This window comes from Eurytemora carolleeae, unplaced genomic scaffold, assembly GCF_000591075.1.
Source record: "Eurytemora carolleeae unplaced genomic scaffold, Eaff_2.0 scaffold1011, whole genome shotgun sequence".
Taxonomy (NCBI): Eukaryota; Metazoa; Arthropoda; class Copepoda; order Calanoida; family Temoridae; genus Eurytemora; species Eurytemora carolleeae.
The window spans coordinates 111,922-130,173 of NW_019396898.1; the positions used below are offsets into that span (position 1 = coordinate 111,922).

The 18,252-nt window shown below is 28.0% G+C and overlaps 1 long non-coding RNA gene across 1 annotated transcript; it reads right to left on the reverse strand.

Annotated features, from left to right (window-relative positions):
- Positions 1-73: 73 nt before the first annotated feature.
- LOC111709905 (uncharacterized) lies at positions 74-2,208 on the reverse strand. The gene is made up of 3 exons (XR_002766964.1): positions 2,104-2,208; positions 1,007-1,084; positions 74-176 (listed from the first exon to the last, which is right to left on the reverse strand). It is a non-coding gene; the product is annotated as an uncharacterized LOC111709905 (long non-coding RNA).
- Between the last annotated feature and the right edge of the window lie 16,044 nt (positions 2,209-18,252).

Here is an 18,252-nt window from a genome sequence, read left to right on the forward strand (position 1 = left end):
CTTAAATGTATTGAAAAAGAATATTTATTAAAGTTCGTAACTCTTAAATGTATTGAAAAAGAATATTTATTAAAGTTCGTAACTCTTAAATTTATTGAAAAAGAATATCATTTTACCAAATAAGCTAAAATGCCGCCAATCACAACAAGATATGCTGAGATGCTGACCAGTCTATTCTAAAATAAAACAAATTTAAATTTATTTAGACTGTGCTCTGTGACCTTCCACTAAAAAAAAATCCTATTTACATTTATCCTTTATTCCAAAAATATGCGCAAATATTATGAAAATTTTCTTTGCTTTTTTATTCTAAAAATTGATAATTTAAGCTTTGGTTTCTGCCTAATATTAGCTTGCAGCTTCATACAGTAGAAACAACTCAGACCAATTTCAGAATTTGATGCCAATTTGTAAGATTAAAATATTTTTGCAACCTTATGGTGTACACTTTTGATATTTCAAGCTTAGTCTTTTTTATCTTACAGATGTAATAGTAAATATCTAAAGTCTACATCATCGGTTTGCAAAAAATTAGAGATTAAAAATTAGAGCTTGTGGCAAAACTCTTTTTCTTCGTATACTGTAATTTCAGCTGTAGCAGTAGAATGACTGCAATAAGACGTGAAACATAAATTTAAACATAAATCGTATGTGTATCTCCATATTTGTTATCGTTGATAAGCAAATAGTTTTACACGAAGCTTAAAAAATTATTTATCATGCAAGTGATATGGGCCTGGAACCCTGTGTACACACAATAACTGTGTTTCATGTTCATTAGAAATCATCGCATGAGTCTAATTGTCGTCTTCTTATTCCACAGTTGTATGGTTCGGGTAAAATTTTTGAATATTTTTTCTTCTTTGGTTTATTTGGACGGTAAAAGTACAACGTTTTAATCTTTATGTAATTATTGTAAAAAATAGTAGTTTTTACATTTTGTTCCGTCTCCAGAGCGGTAAAATCTCATTGATTTTTCCGTTAGAACTGTGGTATATGTTTTTACCTCTAGCAGTTTTGATATTTTTCTCAACCAAGGACTAACAATTCTGTAAACATGTTTTCCTAGCAGAGGTTTTAAAATCTAAACATTACGGATATCAGTTTATGAATATTATAATTTATCCAACAAAGTGAAAGTAAAACGTACAAAAAACGAAGTCAAACCTTATGGAAATCCAACGTATAGAAACAGCTAGGTAAAGCAACAAGGCGTATTTTCCGGGAAGAATTTTTTTTATATTTTTGAGAATTAAACGTTTTTGTAAAACATTGTAGCTTATCATTATCATTATCATAATTTCTATTTTTTTTAAACATACCCTAGACATTAAAGGAGCAAAATAGTTTAATATGTACATTTGTACTGCTCTCTATTGTGTTTAAGGTCCTCCAGATTTTATTATGTACTGACAACATAAATGAATGATTATATGGTTATACATAAATTTGCATGTTACTATTTAAAAAAATATTTTATAAAAATGCTATCTACAGTTTTATTTTTAGAAAAAAAAAATTCTCAAAAGTATAAAAAAGTTCTCCAGTAATGCGAATATGATTTCATAAAATTCCGTTTTACCATTTAAATAAAAGGATTTTATGAAAATTATATCAACTATACACTGATTATTTAATTTCTCAAAAATATAAAAAATGGTCTCCCGGAAAATACGCCATGTTGCACGTAGCGGTTTCTATACGTTGGATTTCTATAAGGTTTGACGCCACAAAAAACAGCTTGTAGCAAGAATGTTTTTATCACAAAAAGATAATATATTATGATTATTGTGTAGACATCATAATGCATTGAAAATAAACCCCAATGACATTTTAAACAAATCATTTATGATATTCAAGCAAAATTAGACACAATTATCTACCTTCGTTCTATTTATCATTTTCTTCTTTAATAAATAATTATAAAACAAAGGTTAACCAAGGTATTTCTTTTAAATAAGACTGAACACGTTATTGGAAATTTTTAGGATTGGAAACATGAATCTATTCCAAAGAACTGAATATTTAATAAATTATTGTGCACGTTATTGAACATTTTTCTTTGGGACTTGAGACAAAATATATTAATTTAATTATACTTACATATCCGTACAATATCCCAGCATAGGTTAGCGAAGTCAGCACGATTAAAAATGCTAAACAAAACCGTTTATCTAAAAGTTTTTATTCAATAAAAATGCTCGAATTCACCTTGCACCACTTTTAAATTTTTTTATACGTTTAAAAAAATTTCTCTTTCAGATTTTAACGTTTACATGTCAATAAAATCGCAAATCAAATCGCCAGAAAAAAAAAACTCTTCAGATCAATATACAATATCCGTTCATAAAAATACCTTAAAAATGGAGACAAATTATGAGCTAAAATTCAGGTTTTTGGATTAATTTGCGCCATAGCTATAAAAAAAAGTTTTGAAGCATTTTTTGATGTACCGAAAAACAAACAGTTATGGACGGTATTCGGCTGTTCAAGAGGCATCTTTTAATACCTCTATTAACATGTTTTGCTAAGATTGAAAAATCGACATTTCTTTATGATTTCTATATTTTTAATCGTTGTTAATACTAAATGAGTTTTGAATTTTGTAATTTTTTCTTAAATAAATGTTGCTTGTGATTTGCTATTACATAATTTTTTGCTGGTGCAAATAGGATTTGACATTTTCGACGAAATAGTTTTCACCCAATTAGTTTAATTTATATTTTTTGTTGAATTTTAGAAAAGGCAAAAGAAAAATTCATTTAAATTCTCTGTTTTTTATTTTTATGTAATCTGAGCTGGGAACTTTAGAATGGATAAACTTTAATCCTGACTTCTTGATCCGAATATCCACTGTGGAAACTTTTCATTTTTGTCCTAATCCACTCTTTTCCCTCTCCTTGGATATCCGTTAATTGCTTTCTCCAATGAGAATATTTCTGTTCTCTTATTGGTTCCCGCTTTTCTCTGATTGACTGCTACAGTTTCTCAGATGATTACAGTTTTTCATACACTTTTAAGTAATCTTGCAAGATTATGTTAATCTTGAGATTATCAAAAAGAGAGGATCAAGCATTAATCCTGATATCCACCATTCTAAAGTTTTCAGCTCTGTACTCTACATTTTTGGCGTACTAAATGAAAAGATATAAAGAAGAAAAAATTCAAATGTCGTCTTCTTTTTCGTTAAACTACAAATTGTTGCAAGGAATTTTTTTTTTCAACTGAAAATTATAAAAAAGAGTTCGTATCCTGGAATATATTGTTAATCTGAAGTACGCTTAATCCGGATATCCGATGTGGGCACTTTGAAATTTGAGGATTAATGCTTGATCCATAGATTAATTAAAAATATAGATCTCAGACATTGTCCTATCTGTTATTGTTGATTAATTTATGGCTTGATCGATCAATTACAGTTGATCCAGCAGGGTTTAAAAATCACAGAATATCGAAAAGGAATTTAATTAATGCATATATTTGAATAAGATGGATTTCATTGCTTGATCTAGAGATTTACAACACAACATTTCTGACTTTTTATACAATAAAAAATATGTAATGCCTACAATAGAAAATATGTAATGCTTACAACATAAAATATGTAATGCCTGCAATAGAAAATATGTTGTGATTACAATAGACAATATCTAATGCTTGCAATAAAAAATATTGTGTGCCTACAATAGAAAATATGTAATGCTTAAAATATAAAATATTTTATGCCTACAATAGAAATATGTTGTGATTACAAAAGACAATATTTAATGCTTACAAGAAAAAATATTTAATGCCTACAATAGAAAATATGTAATGCTTACAACATAAAATATTTAATGCCTGCAATTGAAAATATGTTGTGATTACAGTAGAAAATATTTCATGCTTGCAATACAAAATATTTAGTGCCTGCAATAGGAAATGTGTAATGCTCAAAATATAAAATATGTAATGCCTCCAATAGAAATATGTTGTGATTACAATAGAAAATATGTTGTAATTAAAATATAAAATATTTAATGCCTACAATAAAAATATATATAATGCTTGAAATATAAAATATTTAATGCCTACAATAGAAATATGTTGTGATTACAATAGAAAATATTTAATGCCTACAATTGAAAATATTTAGTGCTAACAATATAAAATATTTATTGCCTACAATAGACAATATTCAATGCCTACAATAGAAAATATTTTTTCTTACAAAAAAAATATGTAATCCTGTTTATAGAAAATATTTAGAATAATAGAAAATATGTAACCCAACAATAGAAACTATTTAGTGCCTACAATAGAAAGTATGTTGTGATTACAATAGAAAATAGTTAGTGCCTACAATAGAAATATGTTGTGATTACAATAGAAAATATTTTGTGCTTGCAATAGAAAATATTTAGTGTCTACAATAGAAATATGTTGTGATTACAATAGAAAAAAATTTTGTGCTTACAATAGAAAATATTTAGTGCCTACAATAGAAATATGTTGTGATTACAATAGAAATATGTTGTGATTACAATAGAAATATTTACTGCTTACAATAGAAAATATGTTTTGCTTACAATAGAAAATATGTTGTGCTTACAATAGAAAATATGTTGTGATTACAATAGAAAATATGTTGTGATTACAATAGTAATATGTTGTAATTACAATAGAAAATATTTGGTGCTTACAATAGAAAATAATTAGTGCCTACAATAGAAAATATGTTGTGCTTACAATAGAAAATATTTAGTGCTTATAATAGAAAATATGTATTGCCTAAAATAGAAAATATGTAGTGCCTACAATAGAAAATATTTAATGCCTACACTAGAAAATATGTTGTGATTACAATAGAAAATATGTTGTGATTACAATAGAAATTATTTAGTGATTACAAAAGAAAATATGTTGTGATTACAATAGAAAATATTTTGTGCTTAAAATCGAAAATATTTAGTTTTCAACCCATTTATCTTTAAAGGATATTTCAAGGATATTTAAAGGATATTTTAAAGGATATTTAAAGGATATTTAAAGGATATCCAAAACGATTAAAGGGACTGCAGTGTAGTTTATCTAAGAAGGAGTATGCACGATTCACAACCGGTACCCTTGAAACCCTTGAAATCAATAATATGGAAAATAAAATAATATTTATTATAATAATAATTTCTCTGTTAATTCTGAAGCAAGAGATTCGAAATTTTAAACCAAAAATGAAAATAATCAGTTCAAAAGCTTTCTATTGCATACTCCTAGCTACCGCTGTGAACCGGACATATAAATGCGTATGCCCTTAAATAAATACCTGAAACTAAAAAGCACTTTTAAAAGGTATTTTTCACCTATTCTAACAAACATAAATCTTTAGAATAAGAATCAATACTGTAAAAGCATAATGTTGACGCCCAACAATTATCCTCAGGATAAGAATGATTTTTTTCTGTTAAACCATCTTTTTCTCTTGTAACTTTTGCAGAATTTTTGTTTTGGGTTATCTTCTTTTACCATTGAATTTAGTTATAATCGAGACCAGTTTATTTTGTTGTCTTCTTTTTGCAATTTTTTACTGCTTATACTGTTTAAAATGTTTGTTTTTATACTTACTAACCGTGCAATGCAGTACACAAAGTAAGCGTTGTACCCCGCAAACAGTACGGCAAACCCTATAGCATCTATGTACCGACGGTTCGCGGTGTAAATTTTACTAGAATTTTATTTTGTTTACATTAATATTTCAACTATATTAGAAACAGAGAAGGAGGATCTTATTTTGTATAATATATTAATAAATAAAAATCTAAATTTTTAACACAATATCATGTGAGTCACGTAAATACTATTTGTGTCATTTGAATTTCCGTTTGCTTAATCTCCAAGTTTTGCAGAGCATAGTGATAACCCTTTATAACAAACATATTGGGGGTTTTATTTAATGGATTACAATTCTTTCTAATTCCGCAAATTTGTATCATCTTCGACCAGTGTCCGAATTTAATTTTGACGGATTTAAACCGCGGCTCAAATTCTTTAAATTTCATTTATGGATACTTTAATTTGATCATCTCAAAACTAGCATTTCTTTGCTGTAAACAAATGATGAAGATTTGTTTTTTAAATTTTACTGAACTTTAAGAAAATGTAAATAATAATAGTTTTCCTGATGAAATGTTCATTTTCTACCATCAGCACTTCTAAAATGAATGTATAGTTAATAAATAGTTTTGACAGTCGTCTTCCATACACTTATTAGTTATTAAAGGCTGTTTGCAGTTTATTTCGTTTAAAAAATCTTTTGCTCAAATATATTTTACTTTAAAATTGATTTTATTTTAGTATTTTTATTTTAGTCTTTGGTATTAAACAACTTAACAAATTATGGAAGAGACATTCTAAACTATTTACCAACTGTCATGTTTCGTGGAACATCCTGTATCATTACAATAAAGAATACTTTCTTTTTCAATTTTTTTATATCAACCTTTATCCCTATCACAATTGGGGGGTGGGGGGGGGATATTTCCATCCCCCCCCCACAAAGTTTTTTTCTGAAAACTTATATAAACGGCTGACATTAAAACTTCTTCACTTTTCAACTTCATAGTGGTGAACAATTTTTTTTTAAGGTGGAGAACTGTCAAACGGCAGGCCGGTCTTTAAAAAAGTCAGAAATAGTAAAACCTAAATATTTTAAAAGCCTTGGTAAAATAGAGAATATAACAGAATTTTTTTTTCTAAAAATAAAACTGTAGATAGCATTTTTATAAAATATTTTTTTAAATAGTAACATGCAAATTTATGTATAACCATATAATCAGTCATTTATGATTTTAGTGCATAATAAAATCTGGGGGACCTTAAACACAATAGAGAGCAGAACAAATGTACATATTAAACTATTTTACTCCTTTAATGTCTAGGGTATGTTAAACAAATAGAAATTATGATAATGATAAGCTACAATGTTTTACAAAAACGTTTAATTCTCAAAAATATAAAGAAAAAATTCTCCCGGAAAATACGCCTTGTTGCTATACCTAGCGATTTCTATACGTTGGATTTCTATAAGGTTCGACGCCGTATAATATATCTTTTTTGTTCTTTAATTTCATTTTTGCCTTTTGTATTTTTGTATTTTGTATTTTTACCTTTTTTACCAAATTTTTGGTCGATTTTATCTTCTTCTTCAAACCCTTCGTTATCAACTCCACCCATTTCAATCTCGTTATATAATCTGAAAATCGCTTACAGTGTAGAACATTCTTAAATCATTATTTTAAAAATAATCATATAATGTTATGATGGAGTCTAATTCTATTCTTATGTAAGCGCAAGATTAAAAGTGAAATTAAAAGTATCAACAATGCAGAAAATAAAATTTCAATTTTATAATTGATAAAAATATTCTAAAGATATTTCAAATTTTTTTTAATCCGGGAAACAATTAACTTTATATCACAGAGAATTAACAGCTGAATACCTTTATCACGATATAACACTTCTTTATTAAAGGCTTATAATACAATTTACCATAAGGTGACTATGAATAATAAAGTTCACAATAGTTTAATAAAATATATATGTATTTGTGAGAGATGTGAGATGTTAGGAACTAGTTGAATATACAGACTAAATAAAACAACTGTATAATGCTTGCAGCTTAGTGTATAAAATATATATGTATATGTGAGAGATGTGAGATGCTAGGAACTAGTTGAATATACATACTAAATAAAACAACTGTATAATGCTTGCAGCTTAGTGTATAAAATATATATGTATATGTGAGAGATGTGAGATGTTAGGAACTAGTTGAATATACAGACTAAATAAAACAACTGTATAATGCTTGCAGCTTAGTGTATAAAGTCTTATGATGTCTGATCATAAATAATAAAAAGATGCATTTGTTTTTAGATTGCTTTTTACAACGCTAGGCTAGCTTCAAGGGAGAGTACTTCGCGCTCCGTTTTTGCAACAATTGCAGTTCGATAAAATTTACTCTAAAAACAATTGTTGTATCGTACATCGTACACCATAAAAAATAACAATGTAAAATTTCGCGGTTTTTTTGCTTAAATTTGTGAATTTTTGAAAACAACAATTTTTTTGGCGACCTGTTATTTTTGTTCGGTCCAAACCTTTTGTGGATCAAAGTAGATCGGCTTGAAATTCACCTGTTTGACGTGTATTGGATACAAACTAACTAAAACAAACATCATAACAACCAGAAACATTATTGGGAACATTCGCCTGTAGTAAAAATTAATTGTGATTTTCATTTATGTTACGGGATTGAGGAAAAGGGGGGGAGGTGACATTTTATATTTCATCTCTTGTTTGAGATTTTGATGCTGTACTTTTTGCTGTACTGTTACAAGACATAGAAAATAAAATCATAAAAAATAGTTTACAGGGAAAGAAGAAATGCGGGATTATACAGTTATACAATTTTTTTTATTTTCATCACGAAATTATAATCCGTGCAATTTTTTTAAAAGCCAAAAGTGATATTTCCAAAGTCTGAATTTTATTAAAGAAAAATATTTGGTAAATTGTAGAAAACGTGAGATAACTGAGAAAATTGCATATTATTTTGAGATTATAATCCAACAGTTTTTCAAGATAAGCGAGGAAAGATTAGAATAAAGAGACTGTACACTAATGATTAATCACAAATTGTGAAAAATGTGTCGTGTAAAGTAAAAATATTCAGTTTAGAAAAGCAGTTGTAAAAATGTATCGTGTAAAGTAAAAAAATCAATTTAGAAAATCAGTTGTAGAAATGTTTCGTGTAAAGTAAAAATATTCAATTTAGAAAAGCAGTTGTAAAAATGTGTCGTGTAAAGAAAAAATATTCAATTTAGAAAAGCAGTTGTAGAAATGTGTCGCGTAAAGTAAAAATATTTAATTTAGAAAAGGAGTTGTAAAAAAGTATCGTGTAAAGTAAAAATCAATTTAGAAAATCAGTTGTAAAAATGAATCGTGTAAAGAAAAAATATCCAATTTAGAAAAGCAATTGTAAAAATGTTTCGTGTAAAGTAAAAATATCCAATTTAGAGAAGCAATTGTAAAAATGTGTCGTGTAAAGTAAAAATATTAAATTTAGAAAAGCAGTTGTAAACATTTTAAAGGATCTTTGAATTATTGATAATTTCACATCTTTTCTCTTTCTCACAGAATGCAAAAGTTTTAATCTTGAAAATTTTTATATAAATGAAAGATAATAAATATCAAATACATATATTTGTATTGAATAATGTATAACTTTATAACTTTATATGACTCTCAAAATCATATTTTACTATATATTATATTTGATTTTTTTATTAAATCTAAAATTCCCATGATTCAGTGTTACTCCACAAAGCTTTTTCGTAATAAGGTGTACTAATACAAGTATAGAGGGCCGTGAGAAATTAAATAATAATAGTTTGAGTTTATGTTCTTTGGATGGAGCAAATAGACTGTATTTGTTTTAGTTCCTGAACAAAATAAATGAAAATTGCGACGATTTAAGGATTACAGTTCAAAGGGGGGGGGGTTAAATTTTTGCCTTCCCTCTCTCCCCTTCTGCATTGTATTAATGTTCTCGGAAAGAATGCGTATTATGGTTGTTTTGGCCAAAAATTGCGCAAATTGCAGAAGAAATGGTTGTACTATACTGAGAAATATAAACTCTGGAATAGAAAAACGACGTTTGGACTCAAGTTTTGACTTTTGATAGTTCAAATCATCAAATACATAATTATTGCTTTAACGTCGTCGTCATATTCCATAGTTTTATGGTTCTTACTGAATCCCTGTAAGATGATGTTTAACTTTTTCCCGTTCGTTACAGATCTTGAATATATAACGGCGTGGTCGGTAAGTAAATACCAAAATGTATGGTAACTGTCTGTACCGTTAACGGTTGTTATGTTTTTTAACGAAAACGAACGTTGTTCTTCTTTGTAATTAATGATTTTGGTTTTTAAATTTGTAAATAAGAAAATAGATTATTTGTTGTAACTTAACGAAATTGGACATTATTTAGAAAAAAAATGCATAATTTGTTTTCGTTATGTTTTTTAAAGAAACATAATCAATAACTTGTTTTTAAATCAATAAAAAATAAATTTATTTTTCAAATCGTCTATTCTGTCCTAAATATAGTTATCTGTTATTATATCCGGAATATTTTGAAACCGATTGAATTTATTCACTTTCACTCCTGCAGTATATTCATTGTATGATTCTTCACATATATTCATTGTATGATTCTTCACATATATTCATTGTATGATTCTTCACATATATTCATTGTATGATTCTTCACATNGGGGGGGGGGGTAGATTGGGGGCAACAATTAAAATGCGTAAATTACGCATATAAAGGATTAGAGGATTACTTAAGAGACGACTGTACGGAATTAATTTTGTATTTTTCTCACATTTTGGTCTTCTACAACTGCAAACTTGCTTCTTTCTTTGATAAATCATTTACAGGGTTACTTACAAAGAATGAGAATTCACGGACGATTGTATGGAATTTGTTTGATCCGTTCTAATGCATTCAGGGGAGTTTCCAGGTGAAATCATTTAGTAAACCATCAAAATACTCACTAGAATGTAGAAGCCAAGCTTAACCGATCGTGCCCAAATTTTGTGTGAGACCTCCGTGACCCCTGGAAAGGTTTATGACCTGGGAATTTTTCCGGAATTTCACACCAAGAAATTCCTGAGAAATTCTCCAGAATGCTTCTCCGGAAATTCCTGAGAAATTCTTAAAACTTGGTTACCGAGTTTACGAATTTTTCGGGAATTAGATAAAAGAATAAGTTTTGAGCAAATTCCTCAGAATTTCTCAGGAATTTTTCTCAAGAAATTCCTAAGAATTTCTCAAGAACATTTCTCCGGAAATTCCTGAGAAATTCTCAGGACTTCCTCACAGAATTTTCAAGTTCCGTTTTTCACCAATAGGTGTCTCTGAGGTTCTTTTCTTTTATGCACTGCTCAAACTAAATCTTTTTTTCTTTGCATCCTTATTGATAAAAAATGATAATTTACTTCAGAACCATCTTTTAAAAAAATATTTAAAAATTTTAAAACATTTTTTTTTTTTTCTTGACAATTCACTTGTCTGAATAAACAAAATACATGACAATTTCAGTAAGATCAAAAACGACTATAACATTCTGACTTAAGAAGATGGATATACTTCTAAAAAGTTGGCGGGGCAATATAGTTGTGAAGTTATTCACTACTTTTGTTAGTGAATATTTCAAGATATTCCTGAGGAACTCTTGAGAAAATCTTGGGAATAGTTCCAGGGAAATTCCTACGAGAAGTTCATGGGAAAAGCTGTCGACATTTTCACCGGATTTTCCTGTGAAAGATTCCTGGGAATTTCCGCGGATTTTCCGCAAAATTGTTACTTGGGAAGCTAAATTTATTTATTGATGAGCGAAAAAATACTATGAAATCCGCAAACTTTTTGTTTGTTTTTGTTTTATACTGTACAAAGAGAAGATGCTCACAGATAAAGCCCCAATCTATATATCTATCTATCTATCTATATATCTATATATCTATCTTTCAGTCTATCAATCTATTCATCTATCTCTATATCTATATATCTATCTATCTATAAATGATGTCAATGATAGATACTGCAGGATCTGGGTGAAATCTAGTAAAATATTCGACTAAAAGGTTTCAATCTATAAGAAAGATTCTTTTCTTCCATTCTAACCTATTCTGAACAATTCTAAACTATTCTAGACTATTCTAACCTATTCTAAACTATTCTAAACTATTCAAAACAATTCTAAACTATTCTAAGTTATTTTAAACAATTCTAAATTATTCTAAACTAATATAAACTATTCTAAACTATTCTGAACTATTCAAAACAGTTCTAAACTATTCGAAGTTATTTAAAACTATTCTAAACTAGTCTTAAAAATTCTAAACTATTCTAAAGAATGTTGAACAATTCTAAACTATTTTAAACTATTTTAAACTATTCTAAACTATTCTAAACTATTCTAAATTATTCTAAACTATTCTAAACTATTCTTAACAATTCTAAACTATTCTAAACTATTCTGAACTATTCAAAACAATTCCAAACCTATTCTAAGATACTTCAAACTATTCTAAACTATTCTTAACAATTCAAAACTATTCAAAAGAATGTTGAAAAATTCTAAACTATCTTAAACTATTTTAAACTATTCTAAACTATTCTAAACAATTCTAAACTATTCTAAACTATTCTAAACTATTCTAAATTTTTCTAAACTATTCTAAACTATTTTAAACTATTCTAAGCTATTCTAAATTATTCTAAACTATTCTTAACTATTCTGAACTATTCTGAACTATTTTGAATTATTTTAAACTAAACTACAGCCTTTTTTAGGAAAATTAAAAAATTATTCCAATCCTTTGTGTGGAATTCACTTTAGTAGAAAAATATTGTGAGAGTCGAAAACGATTTTTTTAGCTCAGCATTAGAAATTTTCTTATTCCTTTACTTTAATAAATGTTTGATGCGTGCAATTTTTACTAGGAATTTGCGTCAATTCTTTCCCACACCATCCTGGCAATTTTTCTTGCACATCTTTTTTTGTGCACATTTTTATTCCTTCACAATTTGGTCAATTTTTATCAAGCATTTTTGTTTAAAATTTGCGTATTTTTGGCATTTTTTCCCGAAACAGATTAAATCGAAATTTTAAAAAAGCCGCAACTGGAAAATATTAGAGGGGGGAGGGAGGTATGATTGATTAAATATTTAAGTGCTAAAAGGATAATATAAATTCAATAATCCAAGGACTGTTTCTGACAATGAACCTAATTATGATGTTGATATGATGTTTTATAAGCCAAACTAATGGAGAAATATAATTATTTAAACTTTTTATATTTGCTTTTCCATGTTATTTAGGAAAAACGGGAAGAAGAAGGAAATTAATCGGATTTGCCAGACACTATGGAAGGATGAAAGGGACGGGGGGGGGGGTAGTGCGGCCCTGTAAAAATTGTTCAGAGGTGCACTTTTTCTTTTGAATATATATATATGAAACTAAGAAAAATCCAAAATATTTTTTTATTTTGGACCATTTTTTCCGGTGCCGCCGGAATAAACGTGATTTTTTGGCCATTTTTGAACTTTATGTATTTATTTCTTATAACTTTTATAAAAATCCAAAGTTTTTGACTGAGAGTAATGTTTTATATCATTATGGAAATCTCAGATAATGGTCTAAAAGACAAAACCAACTAATACTGAATATTTTGAAAATTCATAGTTTTATAAGCAGTTTTAGCCCCAAAATCATCGATTTGATTGAAGCGCACTTGCACCTCTACCAACATATCCTTAGAACTGAACAACAAAAAAATTTCATTTTTTATATTTAATACTTATTCTAAAATGTCATTACTTTTTGAAATACCTTCAAAAAAGGTTGATCAATGGACAGTTCAAAAACTCCGGTATTTTTTAGTTTTTTGAAAATTGTAACTCTCTTATAATTTAACGACGTATTTCGACATTTTGAACTTGTTCTTTTAAAATACATAGTTTTTGACTTGGAATGTTGTTTAATATCATTTTGGAAATAGGGTCAAAGTGTAAAGCATCAAAACAAATGCATATCTACGAAATTAGGTTGAAACGATAAAAGGATTAGAAATTTAGAGTTTTGACAAGAGTTTTAAAGATGTAAACGGTAATGTATGAAAGATCCCGAAAGAATTAGTCCTTAGGGAAAACTTTACACTATTCATCCTTTATATACTTACATACATGTATACATTTATATATACAGGGTGAGTAAAAAACCCGGCCTTATCGATGTTATGGACAAAACTTTCAAATTTTTTGTTTTGTTCCGATTTGAGGCATAAAAAATATGATAAGAAAAATTTAAAAATATTTTTTAATTCATTTGTTTTGAATTTGATTATTTCTCTTGTCGCTTGCGCAACTATCTAAGAATGCCGCGCACTACTCAATTTTTTCGAAATCCGTTAAAAACGTTTTCTAAAAAAATGAAATATTATGAAATATAAATTATATGCAAATGTGGCGAAAGATAATCGATGACTATAGGTTGTAATATCTGAATGATTTGTTTGAAATTAAATTATTTTTTTACGGTCTAAGTCGTTTGTTGAAATTTTTTCAATTTGTATGGACGCTAAGTTATTCGGTATGAGACGTGTTTAACCATTTTCTCCTTATAGACGCAACAGATAGAAGTAAGATTAGTAGCGATCAAAAGCGCTTTGTTATCGCATTAAGCATATACCCCCTTTCATTTTTCGCGAACACTCCCTTTAAAGATTGCTTCAGGTATTTACTGTTTGTTTACAATTAGATGGTTAATCGTAAATGATATGTTAATAATTAATAATAAAAATTGTCAATTATAATTCTCTGTGGGATTAGCGTGTTCATACTTTTTTTTAATCCGTTGATTCTGTTCCGTTTCGTTTCGGTTCATTCCGTTAATTCTGTTCCGTTTCCTTCCGTTCATTCCCGTGAAAGAACGATTGTTCCCCACAGAAACTACAGTTATTCATATTTAGTTTAAGCAAAATTAGATTAAAGATCGAATGATCGAAAGCTAACAAAAACAAACAAAAACAAAAATAGCTGCACGAAAGAAAGTCTTTTCAAAAAATAAATATCAACATTATATTTGCCCATGATGAATAGTTGACATTAATCTGAACATATATCCATCTTTTTTCAGCCTTTCAGGGATAAATATATATATATCATAAATTACAAGATTAATTTGAGAAATTTGTTGCTTTAAAATGTTTGGGAAAAATTCTTTTGAATTTAAAAAAAATATATTTCCGAATATATTTGACTCCCCTGGTTAAATATACGTACATTAGCATTCATAAACTTAACCCTGGGTCCTGTCAGACCAATACAGAATATATAATATATAATAAATATGTATTAAAGGTAAATATTATTNGGGATTTGAGACCCTTTGAGGTTTCTTTTTCGATATATGGTTAAATATTATATTCAAATTTGAATGAGAGTGTGCCTACAATTATAGGCAGTAGGCATCCATTCGTATTTGCTTAACAAGATATGTTTAACTTTGATTTAAATACCATATCACATATTTATCAATTTTCGTATAACTCGGACACAGTTTTATATCAATCATTCGAGACAGAGACATCAGATAGAACTAATATTGGTCGCGATAAAATTTCGAGGCCTTTATTCCCAACTAATTTTACCTTGATAGTTTATTGGTTTAACCGGATATAAGAAAATTGTTATGGTTCTACCGAGTTAACGGGTTCATGATAGGACATCTAAACAGAGATTACTACTTTAGATGTTTATATAGCAGTGTTGACGGATAGAAACAAGATTCTCAAGTAGAAGTGATAACACAACAGAGTAACCCCCGTCTCAAAAATCGATAGCTAAGAATTCTCTTTATTTCCTGAAAAAAATACATAAATGATAACTTATACAAAATTTTATAATGAATGTTTATACTGAAAAAATTCTTACGATCTAATAGCTGAAGACAAAGGGGTTAAATATAGTTGGACAGTACTGCAAGACGTTTTAAACTTGTGAAATAAAATGACAATTAATTATTAACGAAAGTCACTAATTCTTTATATGAAAATATTCTTTGTTTAACTTTTCGAAAATGAATTCACAATGCAAGGTTGTTTACGACTCCGACAGGGATAACAAAGAAACCCGGGTTAAAATTGTTTGGTTTGGTTTTGGTGTCTCCGAGAGGGGATCTAAGTTAAAGACGATTTTACACGGAAGCCTATTGTTAATGGTTGACAAGCAGATGTATAGTTCTAGTACTATCAGAATCCCTGATAGAGTAGTCCCCTGCAGACAAAAAGTAGTCCTAAGTCATATTTATCCCCCCTTCCCTTAATGTAGTTTTAGCTAGGGGGTTGCAAAAAGATTGAACCCTCACCTTCATAGTGCATAATGCATATAGATTTTATTGCTCATCAAGTGACTATAATTGATACTAAGAGTGAGGGTAGAGGGTAGGGGGCAGGTAAAAAGGAGAAACGTTTGAAATTAAATGTGAAAATAAATTTAGCTCGTAAGGGAGACATTTCGCGAAAATATTTTCGCATTTTGCTTGTTAAGCGAAAAATTTCGCTTTGTTTTCGCTTCATTTATTTTTGCGAAAAAGTGCGAAATTTCGCGAAAAAGTTTGCGAAATGCGAAATTTTCGCGAAACGTTTCGTTCACTGGAAACCCTAGTCACAAAGTTAGATTAAACAGATACAAGTTATATTTTTCACAAAGAAACAAACTTAAAGGAAAAATAATTCAAAGACATTTAATTAGTATGAGACAAGACACTAAATTAAAATGCGTCACTAACTGAATCTTTTAAGGAAGGTGAAATTGCAATGTATTTCAAAATATAGCCTAGTAAATTTCGCGAGGTCTATTTTGTCTATCTTAAAGTTTTTGGAAACACAATCTGTGTGTCCTGTCTTGGCTTTCCTAAAGTCTTTGGAAGCATAATCTGTCTGTCCTGTCTTGGCTTAACTAAACTCTTCGGAAACATAATCTGTGTGTCCTGTCTTGGCTTTCCTTAAGTCTTTGGAAACATAATCTGTGAGTCCTGTCTTGTATTTTCTGAAGTCTTTGGAATTATAATCTTTGTGTCTTGTCTTGTTTTTCCTTAAGTCTTTGGAAACATAATCTGTGTGTCCTGTCTTGTCAATTCTAAAGTCTTTGGAAACATTATCTGTGAGTCCTGTCTTGTATTTTCTGAAGTCTTTGGAATTATAATCTTTGTGTCTTGTCTTGNAGAGCATTTAAAAAGTCTTTGGAAAAAATCATAACCCGGAAATTAGTTTGTAAATGTTTAAGCTTTGTTTGTATAAAAACCAAGTTAACTTTTAAATTAAAGAATATTTGAAACACACAAATAAAGAAAGTTGTTAAAGTTCTCAGCATCAGAGTCATAATAAATAATTTTATATTTATGATTAATTTTCATTTGAACGTTAATTATTTTCATAATTCAAAAAAATATTTTTTTCCTTTTTTCTTTTTGGTAGGTTTAAGAAACACAACTTTTAAGGAAGTTTATCTACATCGGTTTTCGTTTGAACCGCTGCCCTGCATTCTCTTTAAATAAGTTTTGTTAAATTCAAAATACAAAATACAAAACAAATTGTTTATACAAACATCAAAAGTCTAACATTCAAGTTTTCAACCATGTTTCAATATTGATTTTTAACTTTATTCACGTTTTCAGGTTTCAACTGTAAAACATTTAAAATGTAATTTAAAATGTAATTTAAAACGAAAATTTAAAATGTAATTTAAAATGTAATTTAAAATGTAATTTGAAATATAATTTTAATGCAATTTAAAATGTAATTTAAACGTAATTTAAAATGCAATTTACAAGTAATTTAAAATTTAATTTAAAATGTATTTTAAAAAAGTAATTTAAAATGTAATTTAAAATTTAATTTAAAATGTAATTTAAAATGTAATTTAAAACGTAATTTAAAATGTAATTTAAAATGTAATTTAAAACGTAATTTAAAATGTAATTTAAAATGTAATTTAAAATGTATTTTAAAAAAGTAATTTAAAATGTAATTTAAAATTTAATTTAAAATGTAATTTAAAATGTAATTTAAAACGTAATTTAAAATGTAATTTAAAATGTAATTTAAAACGTAATTTAAAATGTAATTTAAAATGTATTTAAAATGGACGTTAACTGGGGATTTAGCAGTTAACGAGTTGGGGACCAAACAAACCTGAAAACCATAGATTTTTGATTTGAAATTATTGTGTATTGAATTTTCAAGAGATTGCGAGAAAAAAAATCCAGGAAGTTTTTTTCAAAGTTTCTTCAAAGAGTTTTGAGATGAAAAATGAAAACTGCATAAACCATGAATAAACTTTACTATTTGCAGGTTTAACGGATTATTGCACTTTCTTAAAAAAAATACTGGGATTGAAAAACTGAAAAAGTGCAGAATACCAGAGATTTAAAAAAAATAAAATATACATTTTTTCCCGACATTTTCAGTTTATCCCTCTAGGTAGCTGAGGGACGACTTCCATTTCGTATTGATATTTCAAATCTTGTATTGAAAGAAAGATGTATTTACAACTAAACCCTAATACGATCGGGGGGCATGGGTGCCCGTTCTTCCCCCTGTTGTGTGGATTTTCTCCAAAACTTAAAAACGACTTCCACTGAG